The following is a 25131-nucleotide window of genomic DNA, read 5'->3' on the forward strand; positions in this document are numbered from 1 at the left end:
GTAGTATATTTGATTAATAGGGTGCCATCTAGTGTGTTGGATTTCAAACTACCATTGGATGTCCTTGCTGATCATTGTGTTTTACCATCTATTCTTAGGTTGGAGCCTCAAGTGTTTGGGTGTGTAGTATATTTCCACTTGTATTCCCATCAACTTACGAAGCTTGATCGATCCTTGAGCCCTAGAGTGTGTCTTTGTTGGCTATGGTTCATCACGTATAGAAGGGATACAAGTGTTACCACCCTGCTTCTTAGAAATTCTATGTTTCCATGGACGTCACCTTCCATGAGCAAGTGTTATTCTATTCTCGGGGTGTTACAGATTCTTCCCTTTAGGGGGAGAGTACAGAAGAAGTGAAGAATTAATATGATATGAAGTTCTTTGTAAGTTTTGGTGGTCCACACTCCGAGGCTTCTTCTGGTTATGGTGATTCCCCTACTAATGAGGTTCATGATAGTTCAATCCCTTCTGAAGAACCACTGGTCCAATCTTCTTCAAATGCTTCACATGAGGTATTATCTTATCCTATTTCTATTCCTGAGTCTGATCATATTCTTGATATGCATGATAAAGTAGTTAACATGTTTACTCTTGAGCCAGAACCACCTAGATATGAACTCCCAACTCGTTCTACCCGTGGTCAACCACTTGTTCAATATCAGCATGATCCTAAAGCTAAGGTTAAATATTCCATTAATAATCACCTGTCTTCTCATAGCCTGCTAAGTCATATGGTTCTTTTGTACATCAATTATCTTCTGTATCTATTCCAAATAAATTGCAGGATGTTATAGCAGACTCTAGATGGACCCTAACTATGGCAAAAGAGATGGATGCTTTACAGAAGAATTTCACTTAAGAGCTCGTTCCCTTACCAAAGGGGAAGAAGACAGTGGGACGTAAATGAGTGTTTGCAGTTAAGTATAAAGCTGATGGTTCGATCGAGAGATTCAAAGCTCGACTGGTGGCTAAAGGATATACTCAATCATATGGGGTAGATTATCAGGAGACATTTGTTCATGTTGCTAAACTTAATACAGTACGTGTTCTTTTATCTCTAGCAGCTAATCGTAATTAGCCCCTATTACAGTTTTATGTGAAGAATACATTTCTATATGGTGAGCTTTAGGAAGAGGTGTTTATGGATCTTCCCCACTGTATGCTAGATTTAAAAAGACTAGAATGGTTTGCAAGTTGAAGAAAGCCTTGTATGACTTAAAGCAGTCTCCAAGAGCTTGGCTTAAAGCAAAGTAATTCTTATTATACATTGTTCTTAAAGCGCATGCATGATAAACTTACTGCCCTTATTATCTGTGTAGATAATATAGTGTTAACATGTGATGATCATGAAGAGATTGCTAGATTGCAAAAATATTTGGCTGCTAAATTTGAGATGAAGCAACTTGGGGACCTGAAATACTTTATGGGAATTGAGGTGGCTCGATCGAATCATTGAATCTTTTTTATCTCAAAGGAAGTATGTGCTTGATTTGTTAATTGAAACATGTATGCTTGCTTGTAAGCCTGTTGATACTCCTATTGAGCAAAATCATAAGTTGTTTTGACTGTTCTAGTGCTTCTCCTGCTGATAAAGGAAGGTACCAGAGACTTGTAGGGAGATTGATTTATTTGTCTTATACACGCTCTGATATTGCCTATGTTGTTAGTATTGTAAGTCAATTTATGCATGCTCCACTCAAGCCACATATGAATGAGGTAGAACGAATTATGAGATATTTGAAATCTACTCTTGGTAATTAAGGGGTTATTGCTTGCAAAACATGGTCAGCTTGATATTGAGGCCTATACAAATGCAGATTGAGCAGGTTCAACTGATGACAGATGATCTACTTCTGGGTATTCTACTTATGTTGCTAGGAATCTGGATACTTGGTAAAGTAAGAAACAACCAATTATAGTAAGATCTAGTGTTGAAGCTGAGTATAGGGTATGACCCTTGGTGTTTGTGAACTGCTTTGGTTAAGGAAATTGTTGATTGATTTGGGGTTCAAGCATAAGAAGGGAATGAATTTGTATTGTGATCACAACAAGTCAACAATTAATATTGCCTATAATCATGTTCAGCATGCATGACCGGACTAAACATGTAGAGATTGATAGACATTTTATCAAAGAGAAGCTTGAAGCTGGAATTATTAGCTTTCCATTTGTGAAGTTCAAAGACCTACTAGCAGATATACTTACTAAGGCAGTAGCTAGCAGGGTGTTCCTTAACTCACTTGTCAAGTTGGGCATGTGTGATATATACGTATCAACTTGAGGGGGAGTGTTGGCGTGAGTCAACAGTATTGATGGTTAGAAAGTCAAGCTATAACATTAACTGTGGTTAGAGAGTTAAGAAATAACATTAACTGTAATTGATTGTAAATTTTTTTACCTATAAATCCTCCTTGTAATTGTAGTAGGAATGTGTACTTATACCACCATTGTGATCTTTATTCAAAATAGGGCTGCCAATCGGTTGGTTCGGATCGGTATTGGGACTTACCAAATCAAACCAAAAAATTCGGTATTTTTTTATTTCGGTATTTTTCGGTTTCAGTATTTTTCTGTTCAGTAATTTTTGGTAAACTTCAGTTTTCTGTTCGATTTCGGTAATTTTGGTATCGGATACTTTCGGTTGGTTTTCGATTTACTTCGATATATTTCGGTTCATTTTCGATTTAATTATAATAATACTAATTATTATATACCAATATAAATTAAAATTTAATCAAATATGATGCATAAAATATAATGTTTGATGAATATATATTTGCACGAGTAGTATTGGTAGTTTAGTATAGTATTAGTATTAATTGCAATAATATTAATATTAGTAATAATATATACTAGTATAATTAGTTTAATAATATGTATTAGTACATATCATATTAATTTAATTAGTATGTATATATACCGATAAATATGAGTAGATATATATATATATATGCAATACTTACCTAAAGATGAGATTCTTATTTTCCTAAAAATAATAACATTTACTTTATTAGAGAATGACTCTATATCGTAACTCACACTTTTGATAATATTAATATGATAACACTATACAATTATATTTTCTTATAGTTGTTTAAGATATTAGTAGTTTAATATTTATTGTACCACTAACATAATAGTGTTATATAAGCATATATATCTAAATTTCGGTAATTGTTTCAGTTTTTTTCAGTATATATTTCAGTTTTTTCGGTAATAATCGATTCGGTTTCTTTCAGTAATAATTTTCGGTAATCGGTCGGTTTACCAACTTTTTTCGATTTTTACCAAAACCAAACTAACTTTTTTCGGATTTTTTCGGTTTTGGATTTCCGATTTTCGAATTGTGAAAATCGGTATACAAAACAAAAAAAATTTGGTCGGTTCGGTAAAAACCAAACCAAAGGGCAGCCCTAATTCAATATCATAAAATTATTTCCCCAAACTTTGGCAGGAACTTAGACATGATCGAGTTATTAAGCAAACAATCATATCCCTTCGCAGCCTTTGACAAACACTGATATGGATTAAATTCACCAGCATCACTTCCCTGACTGGATCCATCCATCTATACCAATTGCACATGCACAACCAGTCTTGCTCCAGCTGGTATGGTTAAACCGCTTTTAAGACTCAAGTCTTCAAGAGGAAAGAAAAAAATAATAATTAATGCCTAGTGAAGTAGCACATAAATGAAGTAACAACCATCAAAGAAGACTAGGAGGAATAAAATAAGCATTGATCAGTACTGAATTGAGCATCACAATTAGGTAAGAAAAAGCTAAATAAGGAATCTTAAGGAGCGTTAAGCTGAACACCATTCACAAGATGCCTATCATATCCAAAATTCTAACCACCTTCAGAACCATTTTTCCAACCAGCTTGATAAACTCAATAAGATGAATTGTTGTTAGAAATGGTTGACAAAATAGCACAAAAATGTTTCATGATAAACCCAAAATAGTGGATAACTTTTTATTAACTTTAATGCAATCCACTTTAATGAAATCACTTGGAAAAATGCGGGGGCACGGAGCCCAGCACGCCCAACCTTTTTTTTTTCACGTCAGGAAAATTGCCACTATCCACAGTGGCAATTATAGTCATTATTGGACAATGACAATTCTCATTCTGCAACAATACCCAAAACCAAATAATTGTCACTATCTTCTGTTTTTTTTTCTCCATAAACATGTCAAAAAAGCATAAAACCAACACAAAAAATAAGCTGTTGGAGTAAAAAATCTTATTTTAACAAAAACAAATAATTGTCACTGCCCAACAATAATTATCGTCCCAGATAGTTATTGTTTGATATTAACAATCAGCATAGAAGCTCCAGATCTGGAGGTCGGTGCCTACGTCCAAATCGGCGGTAGACAAACTCTGATCTAGACCCTCATGGCTCTAACAATGGCTTTATAGTGAAGAAAAAAGAGAGAGAGAGAGAGTGAGATGGATGAAATTGGCATAGTACCTCCATATCAGCGATTCAACACATTCAGATCTGAAGGTCGGCGTGTTCTTTCAGATCGGTGATTGACAAACTCCGATATACCTCAAGGATCCAACAATGGCTTATAATTAAAAGAATAGAGAGAGAGAGAGAGAGAGAGAGAGAGAGAGAGAGAGAGAGAGAGAGAGAGAGAGAGAGAGATAAGAAAAGTAGAAAGAGAAAGGCTGCTATGGAAGAAAAGGAGAAGGAGACAAGCAACAGGGCTGTGGTCCCGTCGACCTTACTCGTCGATAGTGAGGGTTCGATCAAAGAAGGAAGAGAGAGAGAGGCGATCGGAGAAGGAGAAGAGGAGGGAGAGAGAGAGAACCACCAAGTTAATTTTTTAAAAGGTGGGTTTAATTATCAGTAAGAGTCCAAAAACAGACTTTATAATTATTATCTGTAAATTGTATATTCCCTATGTGAGATGCTCTAAACACCTATATGCTTTTCTTCTTACATAAAGACCCGTTTAATAAAACAATATATCATTGACATAATTATGTTTCAGTCACTATGATAGTGATGATAAGGTAGGATTTCCAGTCTTTAGATGCATGGTAACTCCTCTCATTGAGGTTAAAAAAATCTCCAATTCAAAACTAGATGACATGTTCATCAATTTCTTTTGCTTTACCATTGTGTTTGTATAAGCTCATTTTTCACTATCAGATCAGATTAACTTTACTCAAAATATATTAAAGTTCTTTTTCCAAAAATTAATGAGCTGAGGTGAAAACCTAAAACCTCCCCAATAATGCAAGCGTTGGCACAAAAAATACATGGACCTCACCAAATGTTTAAGTCCAATAACTATGGAACCCACCCACCCAATTTAATGTCCACCGACAGTTGCGATGCACATTTTATAATTTAATGTCCACCCACCCACCCACATAATTCATAATTCATACTAGCATGCAGAAAGAGGAAAGCCAATCTGGTTGATCTTCAACCCATGTCATAAACTCATGCAGAAAACTAGCTCTTAACAGCATATATAATCTTTAATTACATATAATCTTTTATATTGTTATATATTAAAACTTATTTCTATTATAAAATCACAATACCTATATTTTGCTGTTATTTTTAATTTGCAAACATATATTTGTCAATTTAATTTGTAATATCAGTATCAAATGTATGGTCTAATTAAATATTTTAAGAAGATCGATTTATATTGTAAGAGTTATACTTTGGTAATGAATGAATGAATGAATCACCTGTGATGAGAAAAATCGAATGAATTATGAATGCGTAGCATATCTAGTGGGTGTGTACTTAGCATATACTGAATGGCTCAACTTAATTCATTTCCATTTTGCAATTAATATCGTTAGACTTTAGTACTGCTTTTTGTGGACATGATATGCTTTTTGTGGACATGATATGCTTTTTGTGGACCAACTGCCTCACATTCTCACAAAAGCACGACACTGAGCTATAATCTAAAAGACTAAAACAGTTCTGTTTTTCAAGTTATTAACCAACTTCATTGAAATCCTATCGACCCTTTGCAAAGAATCCAAGAGAAAAATGGCTCTGGTTGGAGAGGCGCTGCTCACTGCTTCCATCCAGGTGTTGTGTGACAGGATTGCCTCACGCGACTTCATCGACTTGTTTTGGAGGAAGAAGCTCGACGATTCACTCCTGAAGAAACTGAAGATCACACTGCTTTCCCTTTCTGCACTGCTCAATGATGCAGAGGAGAAGCAAATTGTGAACCCTGCTGTGAGAGAGTGGCTTGATGAGCTCAAACATGCTGTCTTTGATGCAGATGACTTACTGGATGAGATCAACACTGAAGCTTTGCGATGCAAGGTAGAAGCAGCTGAATATGATCAAACCCACAAATTAACCAAGGTGTGGAACTTCCTCTCTCCTTCTTTTAATCCTTCTTGTCAAGGCATGAATGCTAAGATAGGAGAGGTATTTGAAACATTAGAACACCTTGCAAAACAAAAGACTGTCCTTGGTCTGACAGAAGTTGTTGGAGGGAATCAGGTTTCACAAAGACCTCCAACAACTTCCTTGGTCGATGAATCTTGTGTGTTTGGTAGGGATGAAGATAAAGAAAAGTTATCAAAACTGTTGTTTTCTGATGATGCAAGCAACAATGATGTATCTATCATCCCCATAGTTGGTATGGGCGGGATTGGTAAGACAACCCTTGCTCAGCTCCTTTACAATGATGACAAAGTAAAAGAGTATTTTACTCTTAAAGCTTGGGCTTGCGTTTCAGAAGATTTTGATGTGGTTAGGGTAACTAAAACGCTTATTCAGTCAGTCACTTCAAAATCTTGTGACAATATTATGGACTTGAATCTTCTTCAAGTTCAACTAAGAGAAGAAGTGGGGGGGAAAAAATTTTTATTTGTGTTGGATGACCTGTGGAATGACAACTATGATGATTGGACTCTCCTACATGCTCCTTTTAAATTAGGAGCAAAGGGAAGCAAGGTTATCATAACAACACGGAATAAAAATGTTGCATCTGTCATGAACAATGTTCCTATTCACTATTTGGAACAATTGTCGGATGAATATTGTTGGTCACTACTTTCAAAACATGCACTGGGAAACGAAAACCCAAGTGAATATGCAAAGTTGGTAGAAATCGGTAAAAGAATTGCACGCAAGTGCAATGGTTTGCCTTTAGCTGCAAAAACACTCGGTGGTCTCTTACGTTCCAAGAGAGATTCTAAGGAGTGGAATAGCATATTACACAGCAATATGTGGCAGCTAACCCAAAATAAAAGTAATATTCTTCCAGCCCTGAAATTGAGTTACCATTATCTCCCAACTCAATTAAAACAATGTTTCGTTTATTGTTCGATTTTTCCGAAAGATTATGAATTTGAAAAGAAAGATGTAGTTTTACTTTGGGTTGCAAATGGTTTAATTCCACAAGCTGAGAATGAAATAGGAATGGAAGAGGTGGCTGAGGAATACTTTGATGAACTATTATCACGATCAATGTTTCAAAAATCAAGGAGCAGATTCATAATGCATGATCTCATTAATGACCTGGCAACCTTCGTGGCTAAGGGATTTTGTTTCAGGTTGGAAGGGTTGGAATCACATGAAGCTCCCAAAAAAGTTCGTCACTTTTCGTATATTAGAGGAGAATTCGATATTGCTTCAAAATTTGAGCCATTATATGGGGTTAAGTGTTTGCGGACCTTCCTACCTTTAAATTCATTTCGTTGGCCAAATTATATAAGTAAAAGAATTTCACATGATTTCTTGCTAGCACTAGGATGTTTGCGGGTGCTGTCATTGTCAAAATATACCAATATTGTTGAGTTACCTAATTCTATTGGTAATCTCATTCACATGCGTTACTTGGATCTTTCCTCCACAGCAATCAAAAGGTTACCGGATATAGTGTGTTCTCTTTGCAATTTACAGACATTACTATTGGTAAATTGTTTCTCTCTCATTGAATTGCCTGTCGAAATGAGGAAATTGATTAATTTGCGTCATCTTGATATTCGTGGAACTAAAATAGACCAGATGCCATTACAAATGGGTAGACTAAAAAGTTTGCGAACATTGACTGCATTTATTGTTGGCAAGTCAACTGATTCAAGCCTTAGAGAATTGAGGCAATTACTGCATCTTCAGGGAAACCTTTGTATTCGAAAGCTACAAAATGTAGTTGATGCTATGGATGCCGTGCAAGCCAATTTGAAGGAAAAGAAAGATCTCAATGAGTTAATGTTGGAATGGGGTAAGGATACTGATGATTCTGAAAAGGAGAGAGATGTACTTGAAAAGCTCCATCCTCCCATAAATTTGGAGAAACTGACCATCCATTTTTATGGTGGAACCAGCTTCCCAAATTGGTTGGGAGACTCTTCATTTTCTCAAATAAAATTCATGTGTCTTAGTGAATGTAGTTACTGTTTGTCCTTGCCACCACTTGGGCAGCTACCTGCTCTCAAAGAGCTCACTATCGTTGCGATGGAATTTGTTACGAAGATTGGTCCTGAGTTCTATGGCAATGGATCTTCAATAATTCAGTCGTTTCAATCTCTGGAGAAGCTAGAGTTTGAGAAGATGCCAGATTGGGAGGAATGGCTTCCAAGTGGAGGTCAATGCTCAGATTTTCCTCGTCTGCAAGAGCTGATTTTAAAAAAGTGTCCGAAGCTGAGAGGAAACTTACCTAATCATCTTCCTTGCTTGAAAAAACTTTCAGTGAACAAGTGTGTGGTTCTATACGAAAGGGGCACTACTACCCTTAACATGGACTACTTACAACAATCTCTCGAAGAATTGAGAGTTGATGGATGCCCAGGTCTGTTATCATTAATAGGTCAGAGAACAGAGTTTATGCCCTCAATTCAGAGATTTTATATTCAAAATTTTGGTGATATAGAGTGCTTGCCCAAGCAAATGGTGCATAGCAGCAATTGTCTTCAATATTTGAGGCTCTATGATTGTCCATCCCTGTTGTCGTTCCCTAGAGATGGTCTACCTACTACGTTGAAATCACTTTTTATAACAAATTGTGGGAGATTAGAATTCCTACCTCATGAGATGATGGCCAAATTGACATCGCTTCAGACTTTGTGCTTACACGAAAGCTGTGATTCACTGAGGTCCTTCCCGTTGGGCTTTTTTCCCAAACTTAGCCATCTTGAAATCTGGGGTTGTGTGAATCTGGAATCCCTTTCCATTGAACGAGTTGTTGAAAATCTTAGCCATCTCAACTACTTGCATATCTTGGAGTGTCCAAATCTGGTCTCTTTTCCCCACGGAGGATTGCCCACTCCCAACCTGATCAATTTTTCAGTCAGTGGATGCGAGAATTTGAAGTCATTGCCCAAACGAATTCACACCCTCACCGCCCTTCAATATTTGTACATATGGAATCTTCCAAATGTTGTGTCAATTCCAGAAGGGGGTTTGCCTCCCAACCTATGTCAATTTAGTATCTCTGGAACTGAGCATCTGTTGGAGACGTTGCTCAATGAACAGCTGCTCCCTACAACTCTCAACACTCTCGTGATCAATAAACAGAGTCTGAAATCTTTGAACGGAAAGGGACTTCAACACCTCACTTCTCTTCACGGCCTACAAATTCATGACTGTCCGAGTCTCGAACACCTGCCAGAGGGTTTGCCGTCATCTCTGTCTTTACTGTGGATCAAGGATTGTTCTTCGCTGAAGAAAAGGTACTTTGAAAATAAGACGGGAGAAGATTGGGCCAAGATTGCTTGGATTCCTTGCATAGAGATAGATGATCAAGTGATCATATGAGCTCTCACAAAAAGTTTCGGTTTTCATTTCCCTCTCAACTCCCAAATAAGAATCAGGTACCAATTAATATGAGCTTTTTTTCTTTCACTTTCTGTTAAAAATTAATGCATATTGAGTGGAGAAGCACAATATTATTTATTTATTGTTTCAGGCTGTCATGTCATTAAATATTTCTTATCTATATATTACAGCAGAAGTAATAATGAAATGAAAGGATTGGCCTAATATTGCTCACATCCCCTGCATTGGCACTGGTGGAAACTTATTTTCAATTTTCAATCAGGTACCTCTTCTACTGTTAATTCTTTTATCTTTTTTTTCAATTATTTTTTTTCTTTTTTAGCTCAATGAATTTTGCTAAAGAAGAGTTTCTCTGTAGATATGCAAGTTTGTCTATTTAGTTCTTTATGCAGGTCCATGGCATTGTTTATTTATTCTTTCATGTGACTTGAGTATCAAGATGCAATCTTAATGATGATTATGAAATTTTAATGTCTAATATGACAGGATTCCAATCGTCTTAAAATGGTGCTTAAACCACATTATGATTGTGATTATCCCAAAGTTACTCGGTGGAATGAAATTTGCTACCAGACTAGCTCTGTTTTGGAATTCCCTATAGCTTACAATTTCAGCTCTTATACTAAAAAGGTAACATGCTATTAATATTTGATTGTGGCACTCTATTAACATCATTTTTTGAACTGCATGCTTGTGTTCTTGGCCTCCCACAATCACCAAAATGCTTAACTTAAGCTGGTAATCTGTGTTTTGGGTAATCATTTGGGAATTGGTGGGTGGTGGTACTTGGTCAGTCTTGGTGAATGGCTTAATGATATGTGCCATGAGAGATATTGGAGGAAGAAAGGTACGTACTAAGAACTAAGAAGGTACTTGCGGCTTAAAAATTATTATTTTTGTTTACATATTATTACTTTTCTTTTTACATTTTCAGTTAATCTGTATTTTCTTTGATGATAATTTCTATGATCAACTGTGAATTTCTTATAATTATATCTTCCTCTATTGTGAATTAGGTCCCTTTCAATTGTGAATTACAGTTGTCATTCACTATTGCTATATAAGATTTTGGTCATGTAATCCTTTGATTTTTTTTTCTTGTTTTATGGGCAGATTTCGATGTTGGAGAGTGGAGACCTTTAAACGTGCTACTGTTTGCTAATATTACACCTTGAGCCTAGAAGGGTAAGTTATTGAGGTGCTAGTTCTGAAATTGTGATATACAGTGATCTCAAACTCTGAATGAACATTGAGTAATACTTTTGAGTACCTTATTTAATGAACTTTATTTCATGCATTAGGTCTAACATAAAGGATGCTCCAAATTTTCGTGCCAATTGTCCATATGAGCTTTTGCGTGAATGCAGGTTCCAGGTCAGCAAAAATGTAGATTGTCAACTGATTGAATATCTTTGTTCACTTGAGAATCAACTTAAATTGGAGCTTGAAGACTTCTTTGTATTGTTATTTGTACTTTCAAGTTATTTATTAATTAATTAATTACAGTTTCTGTGCTTTGCTGGACATCATGCATTTTCAACTGCCTTGTACATTAGTTGCAATATAACTGGAACCATGTTGCATAGTGCATTTGTAATTCTACCTATTAGAAGTGATAATAGACATCTGGTCACAGCTTGCATCAAATGTCAAAGTTATTTTTCTTTTGGTCGATCAAATGGATTCTTTTCCATTTCAAGTGAACTTATGTTGCGGTCTTTCTCCGTTGATGTAACCCTCTTGCCAGTATATTGAACCATGTAGTCACAATAAAATCTCAGATTCTGAATTAATATTTCTCTACCAGCCTTTGACAATAACTTTTGCTTCCATCCTTGAATCTTCTGCCAAACACAACCCTTTAGAACCTCAACTGTAAAAAAGAATTTATTGATAAGAAAAGGAGATACAAGAAGGGGACAATGTGATGGGACTGACTTATCTGTGGGCTTCACTTCTGCAGAGAGTTAACTGTTGAATTGTGAAGACAATTGGTAGTCTTTGAATGGTCCTCTAGCATGAATTGCTCAAGATTTCTCACATCCCTGCATTGGCATTCAGGTACCTCTTCTACTGTTAATCCTGCATGGCCCTTGTTAACAGATCCAGATGTGTCAGTTGATTGTATTTCTCAGTACAATCACTCTCCAACAGTTGTGCTGTTAATTCTTGTAACAAGTTCCTATAATTGTGCATATGCAGTTGTGTGTGTGTGTCTGTGTCTGTGTCATATATATCATTTTCTCCTTCGTTACTTGATGTATATGCGTCATATATATCATGTAACCTTTTATATATTTCATTTTATTTCAATTTTTTTGACTACATATCAGGAGACTCAAGACAATGTGCACTGGACGGACTTTTATGGGGCCTTAATCAGTACGTACGTAGCACCTGAATGGTGCAATAGCATGAATGTGATTTCTGCATGGGTAGAGGTAACCCATTGATAGGCTCTTTCACAATTTGATGTGGAACACAAGTGTCATAAAACACATGAAGGTATAATTTCTGAACGACTTTGAAATTTTGCCTTTAGCAAGAATTGCGGTTGCCATTTACTATTCTTATGTAAGATTCTGGTTATTCAATTCTTTATATCCCTTCTTGTTGTATGAGTAGATATCAATGTTGGGGACCTCTAAACATGCTACTGCTTGCCAATATTACACTTTTTGAGGCTAGAATGGTACGTCATTTGAGGTGCTAGTTCTGAATTGTGCTATTATACAGGTCTTAAATTTTGAATGGACTCCGAGTAATACTTTTGAGTACTAACTTTTTGTCATGCATTAGGTATTTAGGTCTAACATGAAGGAAGCTCCAAATTTTCTTGCCAATTGTCCATATCGTTTTGCGGAGGAATGCATGTTCCATGTCAGTAAAAAATTGGATTGTATTATCTGATTGAATATCTTTGTTCACTGGAGAACCAACCTAAATGGAGCTTGAAGACTTCTTTGTATTGTTATTTGTACTTCCAAGTTGTTTATTAATGACAATTTGTATGTTTTTCTAGATATAAAGTTCAACTCCCTTCTACTTGGTCCTAATATAATTGGAACTATGTAAATGCATAGTTCATTTAAATTCTACCCGGTAGAACTGATTCTAGACATCTAAGAGGATCCTTATCACAACTTGTGTCATTTCTAAAGTCTCATATCCTAATTAGTAGTCTTTTTGCAGGACATCATGCCTTCTCTTAGATAGCTTTTCGTTTGCAAGGGTTTATTCACGTTATTTCTAGAAGGTAGATTTACCATTTTATTTTACCACCCGCAAAATATGTATTTTTTTTTTTGTCGAAAAGGATGAATTAACCATGTATTAAAGGAGCACAGTCGGCACAAGAAATACAAAGTAAGGGCCAAAAGGCCCAACGCAAAATAAAAACAATAAAGGAAATCCAAAACCAGCCCAACTAAACATAAATATAAACCCTAGGCTAAAGAGGAGGTTCAGGAGAACCCCGCAAAATATGTTATGTTTGACATTTACTCTCCAAATTAAAAATTTTAACACTTTACTCCTAAAACTTAACGGCACTAAATTTGGGGGGTACAATGTCAAAAACAAAAAGATCATCCAACAAAAACATCATCCATGCATATACATATATATAGGCTCTTTCTATTGAGGGATTCCTCGAATAATTTTATTTAAAGGATCTCTCATAGGGCCCACTCTATAAAGTTTTTTAACAATCCGAATCTTCTATGTTTTAGGTCTCTATTCAAATATCATCTTTGCAAAAAATTAGACAAATCGAAAACCATTAGTTTATCTAACTTTGATCAAATAAATAGACGACCAAAATATTAAAATTATATGTAATGGGTGCCGCTATTTAGACCCAACAAATTTATAGGTCCATTGATTTTAATTACTAAACTTTAATAACTTTTTGGTTTAGGTACCAAAATTAAATATCATTTTAGATTAGATACTAGTTGAATAGTCAAACCTTAATGAAATTAAAAAGCCTTCAACAGTTCTATATTTACTTGCTATGCCATTGTGAAAAGTACAAATCTACCTTTCCCTCATCAGCAACATGAATGACCTCCGGCCACTGTTTTCCGGCCGACCTTCGTCCTTCGGCATACCTCCGGCCGAGCTCCGGCCACCATTTTCCAGCCGACCTCCGGCCAAGCTCTACTCATTACACAAAAAATTAAATTAACATTTAACATGGAGGGGATTTGAACCCCTCTCATTCAAGAGGAATCAAATATCTCACACCATTACAGTAAGTTAACTACTATGCAAAAGTATTGCTTTAACCTAATTTATACTATGCTATTGTATATTTTTTTTAAAAAAATAATTAATCCAATTAGTCACAACTAATTAATCTAAAGTTGTGATTATCACAATTAAGTTGTGACTGTCTTTAGATTTAATTGTGACTGATTTAAGATGTGACTATCTCACAACTAAATCTAAAGTGTGGTTGATTTAGTTGTGATCGAATAATATTCATAACTAAAAAATCCCTAAACTCTAACATGAAAACTAAAGACAATGCACCTAAAGCACCCCCAAAATTCATATAACAACCAATTAACAAAATTTGAAGTTGTGAGTGATCTTCATAAAAAAAATAAGTTTAACATAAAACACCTACATGTTTAATTAATATAAAAGCTAACATAAAAAGGAAATTTGCATTAAACATATACCCTCTTAAGGAGGAAATTAAACCTGTGACTGTTAAATAGAAATAATTTGAAATTCATCTCTATCTTTGCTTCCATTTAGAAGATATCATCTTAAATCTAAGTTTTGACTGTTTCGATCGTCATAACTTTAGATTTAGTTGTGATTGACTTTAAGGTAGAAAGGCAGCCTATTCTTCAAGACAACTTCAGCCTAATTTTTTTTTTTTTTGATGTACCCTTCAAATAGATGAAGGAACTAGAACCGAGCGCCGGAAAAAGTGCACAGTTGTTATAAAAAAGTCACTGCCGAGTGCTTAGTACCATTAACCAACATCATAACCCAACCCTATATCCCTAAATTAAACAAAAACAAAATCATTAGAAGGACTACTATAATAAGAGAGAGTTTTTTTAAGAAATCTGCAATTACATATGCATAAAGAGTCATGCATTTGGCTTCCAATTCACACACAAAGGATTGAAATAGAAAAAATAAAAAATCAAACGGATTAATACAGAACATCTAAAAATAATAAAAAATTAACTGTGACTGTCACAATTTAGTTGTGACTGTTTAGTAGTCACAATTACATCTGAAATTGTGACTGTCCTACAGTTATAACTAAATCTAAAGTGTGATTGATATTGAAAGAGATAAGTTTAGGTTCTCAAAAGATAGACCCTAATGTCCTAAACTCCAACATGAAAACTATAGAAAGTGCACATAAACCACCCCCAAAACTCATATAATAACCAATTAACAAAATTTGAAGTTGTGACTGAGATTCAGAAAAATAAACTTAACATAAAACACCTTGATGTTTAGCATAAAAACTAACATAAACAGGGAATTTGCATTAACAAATACATTAAATATATACACTTTAAGAATGAAATTAATTTAACCTGTGACTATCAAGCAGAAACAACATGAAATTCATCTTATAAGCTATATCCCAAACTAAGAGTTGTGTAGTTAATTCCATTTGTGTAGTATTATTAAATTTTCAAATTTAATAAACTAAGACTCACTAAATAGCCCTGCAAAAGTATACAATATATGTAGAAAGAAAACTAAGCTTTCTGTTAAGTAACTTCAAAAGTATTCAGTATACTTAAACCCAAGGGGACAAATTTAGCCTAGTGAACTGCAGGCACACATTTGTTGTCCCAAAAATAGTAAATCACAGAGAAACTTCAAATTTCAAGAAAAAAGTATATAATTTAGAAAATTTTGCTTGGCCTTTATCTTTTACTTACACAACAGCCAAATGGAAATCGACTCACACTCTAAAATAGACTATCTGAAGTGTATGGAAATGCATCATATTTGACACGAAATTCATGAACTATAGCATCATTCTATACCTCAGAAGAACAATCCTCTTGTGGATATAACATAATATACTTCCTTTGTTACTTACAAACAAAGACCAATTCCTAATTCACAAGCTTACAAACATCTCTGCAATATGTACAATTGTATAGGATCATACAAATCTCCTAAAAATTGTATCAACGGAAACAAAATCATAACCAAAATTATACCAATTAAAGAAATTCAGCCATGATCACCTTTAGGCCCTTTGAATAATGATCATCACCTAACATTAACATTAGGTAATTAAGCAGTTGCTAAAATCACACTTCTAGTAATGCCTAAAATCATGAATAGAAGCTGTCACTGAGCTACACAAAAAATTTAAAACTCTAATGCAGAAACCACAACAATGCAACAGTCACAAACATAAAGAGAAATAAAAATCAAATCAAATACAAAACAAGAATTAAAAAGCAAAAACATAGTCAAGCTAGCCTAAACTCCAAAATTAAACAATATACAAAACTTGAAACAGAAACACACAAATTACTCAAAGAGAACAAAATCCAAAGATCAAACCCTAAGAAAATTAATAAAAGAAATTCATAAGCAACATAAATCAAAACAAATTCAAATCTATCACGCCCCGAACCCCGGGCACGTGCGGCACGTACTTTAAGGATTTCAAGAGTACAACGCCTTACTATCTGGTATCGTATTCTCAAATTCCCTAAAGTACGTAAGCCTGTGTGGAATTTAAAACCAGAATTTATTAAAAATTATATTTTACTTGCGGGAGCTAATATTTACAAAATTACAATTTAATGAGCCAAATTAAAAACAATTACAATTTAAATTGTTTAGTCGGGTTCCACTGCCTCATCCTCATCACACTAACCCCTCGACTCCATTAATCTGCAAAACAAACCCCTGGGTCGTGGAATGATGCATTGGGTTATACAAAACCCAGTAAGCTATAAAGCTCGTGTGAGTTAACAGTAATTAAACAGAATCTCATGTGTATTCAATTAAACTTTTAACCACGTTTCTTAATTCACTAAACTCGGACCAATCCATCAATAATCCACAGCATCACCTTTGTACATTTCATAATACTCCATGTATTCAAATAATAACAAACATTATCCATCAACCCGCAATCACAATAATCCAGTTATTTAGTTAACAAGTAACCCATCAATCTAATTCTCAAGATTCAATTATGGAATCTCTAACTAGATCAACAACTAAATAACATTTCACAATAATCTAGTCTTTCCATTTATAGCAAAACCATAAATTAAACAATTACCATTTTCATAAATTTCTCAACCAAATCCAATAATCTCAATGATTAGAATTTATCTGATCCATGAACATAAAACAGAAGTGTACTCACAAATCACCTTTTCTCAATTAAGCTTTAGATAACCAACATGAAACAATTCATTCATGTTAATTTATTTCTCAATCCAATCTCAAATGCCCAATATAAATCAATCACTCATGCTAGTTTATTCCTTTCTCTTTTTGCCAGTTCATTTTCTTCTCATTTTACCATTGTCCTGGTTATTTGGCCCAGTGTCGTGTTTACGAGCTCTCATCGACGGTCACGACTAACCGCCTCGGATTAAGGCCACCGAGTACACCAGTCGTATTTACGAGCTTACATCGACGGTTACGACTAACCGCCTCGGATTCAGGCTACCGAGTACACCTGTCGTATTTACGAGCTTACATCGACGGTTACGACTAACCGTCTCGGATTCAGGCTACCGAGTACACCTGTCGTATTTACGAGCTTACATCGACGGTCACGACTAACCGCCTCGGATTAAGGCCACCGAGTACACCCCGTACAAGCGGATTCTCAAATCAGGTTTAGGGCCTTTCACCCAAGGAAGATACAGTCCCTGCTTACTTTTCTAATCTGGGCAACCAGTTTACCGTTTTATCATCAACTTCCAATTTCCTTTCATGTAACACATATCATTCAATTTCCACATCATTCCATTTCACTTATCAAGTGCAATCCTTTTTAACAGGAAGAATATCATCCTTTAAGTTTAGACTATCAAATAATAATGGCATAACACAATTCAACACCAAGTTATTCAGATACTTGTCCTTTCAACTCTCCCATAAGAATAATAATAACATATAATTCAAGTCTCTTAAATCAATCGTCTACAGCCCAAATTCATTATCAGATTAATATATGCAAAATGATATAGAAAATTAGTTTCTCAATTTAATAACATGCATCCGTTATGCATCACCAACAATTTATATCATTCCAAAAAAAATCTCAACACACCAATATTCACTTAATCGCATAACAATTTCATCATCAATCTTCAAAATAATCATAATTCCTCAATGATTTAAGCCTAGACTTTACCAAGTCCTAGTCAAACCAATGCACACAAACAAATAAAGCAACAATCATGCTATCTACTTTCCCTCACTGTACAACCACGTTAAGTGACCAAATGCCCTACACGGCACCATTGTTCGGATATCAAATCCGGCAGCATAACGGCATCGGGAATGAGACTTCCCGAGCCCGTACACCTGTTAAGACCAGACAACCAACATTTAAATATTTAGAGTTCACAACTTCCGTTCAACGACCGAAATAGGCGGTAACCACCACGCACGGTGGCTGCCCAGCCCCAAATTACACACAATACTCACCAACACGTAAACAGACCCTAGGGTTGGCCTCTAAGAGTCCTGGGGAGGCTGATTAACAAGAAAAACCACCCAACTCGCTGCCACAAGTGGCGGAGCCGACTGTGGCAGCGGCGGCACAATCTAAAATCAATAATTTCCTAAAATTTTCAATTCTAAATAACAATTATAGATTATTATGGGTGAAAATTGTCTAAAAACCATCCAAAATCATTTCCCAAAAACGAAATCAAAGGGAACCCGAAATGGGTTTAAACCCCTAAAATCCAACTTCACAGATTTCACAAAATCAACAATCAATACCTTAGGGGAAAGATTACTCATACCTAGAGGGTCATTTTTGACAACTGGACCGACGGCCAATTATCGCCGGAAATGCTCGAAACTGGCCGGAGAAGTCGCCGGCCATCTCAGCGTCGATCCGCTGTCGGGAAGCATCGGGTGGACGATCGGAGCACACCACCTTGCTCGGCTCGACGAGTAGAAGAAGATGAAGGTGGTCGCCGGCCTCGAACTCGCCGGAAAAGTCGTGTCGACGCCGGAGCTCCAAGGATCGGCCTTGAACTGGGTCTCGGGTCTCGGGCGTTTCTGGGCTGCGCCTCCATCAGGGAAAGGAAGAGGGAGGGGCGGTGACGAGATCTGGGCCGGTCCCGTCGCCAACCACTGTCGGACACGCCGCCACGCGCCGGTGGTAGGCGCGGCAAGGTGAGAGGGCCAGAGAGAGAACAGACGCGAGGGAGAGAGAGAATGTCCGAGAGAGAGGAGAGAGAAAACTGAGTTTTGGGTTTTAAAACCCCTTTTGTAAAAATTACAAGTTTGCCCTTTACTTCAAATGCCCGTAACTTTCAAACCATAGCTCCGATCGACGTGTGCTACGTGGCTACGAACTCGTGGACTCGAGACCTTTCCAACGTGCCCAAAGTCAAAGACGAAAGTCCATTAGTTTTAAAAGTCAACTTTGACAAATATGGGATGTCACAAAATCGCAATATATGAACAAAAAATTTAGATCAAACTCAAGATCAAGATTACCAAACCAACACCAATTCCCCAATCTGACGATCTCCTCCACACCAACACCAAAACCACAATCACCAGCGCAATCAAAGTCGTCTTGATTACCACCACTGTGTTCGTCACCGAGCCGCTGAACGAAACCCATCGCCAACTCCAGCATCTGCACCAAATCTGCCTCTCTCTTTTAGCTCTGTGAAGTGAATAGCTTGGTGCGGAACTACATTGCTATGGAGCTATGGAGCTCTCTCTGTCTCTTTCTGAAATTCGATAGCGAGGTTGGTGAATGAGATTGAGAAATGATACGACCCAATTTAAAAGAGTTGGCAATTTCGTCAAAACCATTTTAACAAACTTGAACTTTCATCAGACGTGGGCCAAAGGGTAAATCTGTCAATAATAAGGCCCAAAAGAACAGACTGTTAGTTTGTGACCTATTCTGAAAATTAACTCTATTAATTAGTAGCCCAACCTAAAAATTATATATTCTTACTGGTTTTCTAAAAAATTATTGGGATTAGCTATTTAACCCAAATTTTCTACAAATTTATTAGTATCCCTAACACTTTAATAAAAAGTATGTTCTTATTATAACCTAATGTAAATTGACTAAAAAGGACATACATTAATTAAAAAACAAACCCACTTCAACCTATACCCACTCAACATGATCTATATACCCAACATAATGGAATAATAAAAAAGAAACTCGATGAAGTCACCTCCCCTTCACCTCTTGCAGTGAGAGAAACTCGATTATGAGAGACTGCGATACCAATTAATTTGAAGGGTACTTACTGTGTTATAACCCAAAATGCTCCTTGAAGTGGGGTCATCCCAAACAAGCAGCAGCACTCTCACTCCTTCTTGCGACTTGGACCTCAAAAGATCCTCTATGGTGCAATCTGATGCACCGCCAACATCCCGAATTAGTCTGACATTGTGCCAAACTTACCACCCAGCAACGTAAACCAAAGGCCGAGCCTGATGTATTGCATCAAAAATGTCACGCCAACATTTCCCAGGAACCCCATAATAATCAGGGCCTGCCCCCACTCCACCTCTTGAGGCGCTCGGTGTTCTCGTATGTTAGTTAATGCATCAATGCATTTGATATTAGTTTTTCATGTGTTGGGATGACCTTATACACTTTCGTTAAAAGGATGCCAATTGATATCAAAATTTTCGGTTAGACTTATCCCTTCTGTCAAATTACCATCAACTACTCATGAAGTTAAGCCCAAGTTATTTCACCATCTTAAAATTTGATTAACTACTATTATCACTATATACATGCTCGGACAAAAGGATGTCAATTACTTGCAGAAGTACTCCAATTTTTTATGATCGAGATTCAACAGAGAGTAGTACATATATCATGGGTATGATTCATGAGGGGTGGCAATGGCAGGTTCTTGAAGATTGCTGCCTATGGACATTTTGGAAGGGACGATGCTGACTTCATATGGGCGGTGGGGAGGTGAAGGGGTGGGGTGCTGGTTTGGTGGTAGGGTGAAGGTGTTGGATGGTTTTTGGTAAAATTGGGTGTGTGTTTGGTGTACATAGTAAGAATAGGCTTGACCTGTTTGTTGGGTTTGAGTAAGGGCATTTTGGGAAAAAGTGTTGGGTATGTTAATAAATTTTTATAATTTTAAATGTAATGTTGGGTATATAAAGTATGTTGGGGATATTGATAGATTTATTGGGTCTAAATACCAGTATCCATATCAAAATGATGGGGTAATATCAAATTGGGCCTCAGAAATGGGTGTATCTCTAATTATCTCTAGAGGGCCTCAGAAATGGGTGTATCTCTAATTAGGGGAGCTAATTAGAGATACACCCATTTCTGAGGCCCAATTTGATATTACCTCATCCTTTTGATATAAACCTATTTTTGAATTTGCCATGTAAGATTATCTATTTTTCTGCAAAAAATTCATTTTATGATTTTCACTTTTACCCTTTGAGTTGAAAATATGTATATTTTAATTTTGACAATTAATGTCTTATTTTAAGGTATTTTCATTTAAAAATTTTGTAATTAATTGCCATTAATTTATGAAGTTGAATACTATGACCAACGTTAATTCAAAGTTTAAGAAGAAATGTCATTTACTTTTTTTCAAACATCATTAAGCTTTCATTTTCACCTGTTCTTTAGGTAAGTAACGTATTATATTGCTTTGGTTGTGTTTGTGGTTTCTTCGATCTTCTTCTTCTTCTTTTTCTTTTATTTTCTTCTTCTTTGATCTTCATTTTCTTTGCTTTTTCTTCATCATCAATCTTCGATCTTTTTCTTTGATCTTTTTTTTTTTTTTCAACATTAAGCCCTCCATGATTGTTGGTTTTATTTTTCTTCCATATTTTTCTACCTGAGTAAGAGGTGATGAAATCGTTGGTATATATACCTCAAAAGGAGGTTGGATTTGGGAGGATAGGTATCTTCGATCTTCTTGACCTGAGTGATATGTATCTTTTTCTTTTTCTTTTTCTTTTTCTTATTTTGTTTTATGTACCTGAGTCCAAGGTATTAGTGTTTGTATTTATATATCTTAGTGCTATATTTGTATTGTGATGTATTTGTTATATTTTTATTAGATATATATTTTTTTTAAACCAAAGTGGAGGCTTATTGTGTTCATTTTTTTAATCTATATTATAGGTATATTATATGTATATTGGGTGTTTAATTTTTTTGTATTTAAGTGTTTATATGTTGATGTAAATTGGTAACAAATGTTTTTTGAATTGGATGCATGAATCATGAAATTTCATCAATAAAAACATTCTAAATTAGGAGTAATAAATGCCTCAAATCAGGATCTTTAAATATTGCTCAAATTGGAGCAATGACATCTTTTGTAAATATCCAAAAATTCAAGCCTAAACCATTATTTGTCATGGAAAAAAAAACTCTACACACATTTATTTACTTACTAAGCCTACTCGAAAATGGAGGTATATCTAAAGGACCCTAATAAATAATGTTAGTTAAAGTTATAAAAAAAATAATAATAAAAAAACAATTTCTGAAGAGTGGTTCCTTTTTTTTTTTTTTTAAAGTAGTATGTTATTCATTTTTATCATTTTAATTTAGAAATTTGAGTTTTATTTTTTGTCCTTTACCAATTAGAATTCTTTTGTTTTAATATTCATATATATATGTATATAGATAAATAAATAAAATGCATATATGACAGAAGTATATTAGAGAGAGAGAGAGAGAGAGAGAGAGAGAGAAAGGGGGACGAAGCCAGAGATTAAAAATAGGGTGGGCTAAAATTAAAGGCTACCTGCGACAAAAAAACAAAACAAAACCTGGAGGCTATCGAAATTTTGGCAGCATTTCAATTTATTTTTAGCGATACCTCCCAAATTTAAAGACCTTTTAAAATACATTATTGATCTAAAATAAAATTTATTTTAAAAAAATTCGATAGTACTAGTGAATCTCATTAATAAAAAAATATATATATACACATGCTACAACAAAATCTAGCAAAGGCAACCAATTTTTTTTGGTAGGAATAAATGCAACTGCCACTGTTGTTAGTTTGTATTGCCCATTGCCACACTGCAGTCACCATATAGCATGTTGGAGGTTGGAGGTTGGTGTTGGGGTGGCAAGGGAGCTAAGGCCACCCACATGTAAGAATGGTGGAAGCTTCTGCCAAAACCTGCCATGACAGTCTGCAAGGTATGGTTGTCACCAATGCTGCAGTTAGTTGATTTTTTTCCCTTCACCATTAGATGTAAGGTTGCTGTATTGGTGTTAGAATTGATATCATTAAACAATGTCTCCATGAATTTTGGTGACTAATTAATTAGAATTTAAAATACATTTTTCCACCAAACATATCCTACAGTAGGATTGAATCTTACATTAAAACTCATTTCATTCAGCAAAAGCTAGAAGGGGGCTAGCTATTGTGTTAGGGACAGAGATTCAAAGAAGAAGAGTAAAAACGTACTCAGAACTTGGAACCAATTTTCTTCAATATTCATTAATTCTAACAAATACAACCAAACATCCTTTTATAGAAGAATACAAGACAAAAATTCAAATAAACAAAACAATGCTATACATGTGAGGTTTGTGGGATAAAGAACAAAAAAGAAATGAAGAGGATGGGGTTGTTGATTAAAAAAAGTTTTCTATGGAAAGGAAGAGAGAAGAAAAGTGCAAATGAAGAAGGAGGTTTCACATTTTCAAGCTACTGGAGGTCCGGCCATCTCCCGTTAGGTCCGGTCCTCAATCTTCTTCTCAGCTTCTGGAGGTCCGGTCTTTTCCCATGAAGTTCGGTCCTCAAGTCTTCTTCTCAGCTTCTGGAGGTTCGGTCCTCTCCCATGAGGTCCGGTCCTCAATCTTCTCCTCAGCTTCTGGAGGTCCGATTTTCTCCCATGAAGTTCGGTCCTCAAGTCTTCTTCTTGATCTTCTTGTCCTACATCACAACCAAGCAAAACCACAAAGTATAAACTCACAAGGGAAAGGAACATAAGTTGAAAATGAATTTTGTTTGGTCAAAGTTGCAGAACTAATAACCATAATTAGCAGAACTAATAACCATAATTACTGAAAATACAGACACGTGTACAATTCAGCACAGCCATAAAGCAGAGGACCGAACCTTTAGGAAGCCACCATGAAGCTGAGGACTGGACCTCCACCTTTGAGGTTCAAACCTCCAAGACCTCCAGCAGTCGATCAACACATTTTACAGCTCACTTGTTTTTATTTCTTTATGTTAAAAGAAATAAAAACAAAACCTGAAATTAGTAATTTCTCATACATATATATATAATGAGTGAAAATAATTAAGATATATATATATATAAGACACCAATTAATTAGTACCTCAGCCAAGCGTAACAACTCTGTCAACATCGCCGTCATCCACCGTCGGAGTCGCCAGAGATCGGCAGAGGAAGGTCGTGGGTATTTGGGCTTTGAATCGCCATCTATTTGGTTGCCGAAATGATTTAATGACACCAATCAACTTAGATCAATGAGAGGATGAAGATATAAGTCGTGTGGCTTGCCGCCTTGCTGCCGAAATAGTGAAATCGCCGGAAAAGATGGCGGTTTTGTTTGGTTTCGATCTAGCTTCATGGCTGAGTTTTTGGGAAGAAACAGATCAAAGGGAGAGAGAGGAGGAGGAGACGAAGAGTTTGGTGGTAGTAGCGCCGAAATCCTCCACTGGATTATCCATGTTCGATCGAAGACAGAGAGATGAGAGAGAAGGGAGGGTGCTGCTGGTTTAGGGTTGTGGGAGGAAATGTAGAATGAATTCTAGAGTTAGGTTTTTATTTAACCCTATGTAGCAAAATTACACATTTACCCCTCAACCAGACAAAACATTAAACTCCTTTTTTAGTCCCTAAATTAATTGACCCCCTTTTTTTACTTTAAATTACTGGTGTGCCACTGATTAATCAACTAATCAGAAGCATTAGTAGCATATGTATTCACTGTTCATGTCTGACATAATAATGTGATCACTAATGTTAATTATTAGTGAACAACCACATTACCAATTGGCACCCTCTCAACTTTAGTGAAAATCATTGGAGGCCTTTGGCCAAAATTGTTGTAGTGATGTACATATTATAAAATACAATAATTATAAAAGACAAGAGTGGTTTAGAAT

The 25131-nt window shown here is 35.7% G+C and overlaps 1 long non-coding RNA gene and 1 pseudogene across 14 annotated transcripts in view; one reads left to right on the top strand and one right to left on the bottom strand.

Annotated features, from left to right (window-relative positions):
- The first annotated feature begins 5959 nt into the window (after positions 1 to 5959).
- Positions 5960 to 25131, top strand: part of LOC147291634 (putative disease resistance RPP13-like protein 1 pseudogene) — a 57881-nt pseudogene continuing 38709 nt past the window's right edge. The window contains exons 1-10 of one of the 13 annotated variants that reach the window (XR_015121050.1): positions 5960 to 9819; positions 9955 to 10046; positions 10271 to 10414; positions 10579 to 10631; positions 10898 to 10969; positions 11086 to 11158; positions 11748 to 11845; positions 12118 to 12289; positions 12410 to 12476; positions 12584 to 12892. The product of XR_015121050.1 is annotated as a putative disease resistance RPP13-like protein 1 pseudogene, transcript variant X5 (transcript). Of the gene's footprint in view, positions 9820 to 9954; positions 10047 to 10270; positions 10970 to 11085; positions 11243 to 11747; positions 11846 to 12117; positions 12290 to 12409; positions 12491 to 12583; positions 12893 to 25131 lie in introns of those variants that run through there. The other 12 variants (XR_015121049.1, XR_015121047.1, XR_015121051.1 and 9 more) reach the window with 12 other exon arrangements.
- Positions 11253 to 19196, bottom strand: LOC147291635 (uncharacterized). Its single transcript, XR_015121059.1, has 3 exons — positions 18793 to 19196; positions 13827 to 13945; positions 11253 to 11876 (listed from the first exon to the last, which is right to left on the bottom strand). It is a non-coding gene; the product is annotated as an uncharacterized LOC147291635 (long non-coding RNA).

The sequence above is a fragment of the Dryas octopetala genome, chromosome 3 (genome assembly GCF_963921425.1).
Source record: "Dryas octopetala chromosome 3, drDryOcto1.1, whole genome shotgun sequence".
Taxonomy (NCBI): Eukaryota; Viridiplantae; Streptophyta; class Magnoliopsida; order Rosales; family Rosaceae; genus Dryas; species Dryas octopetala.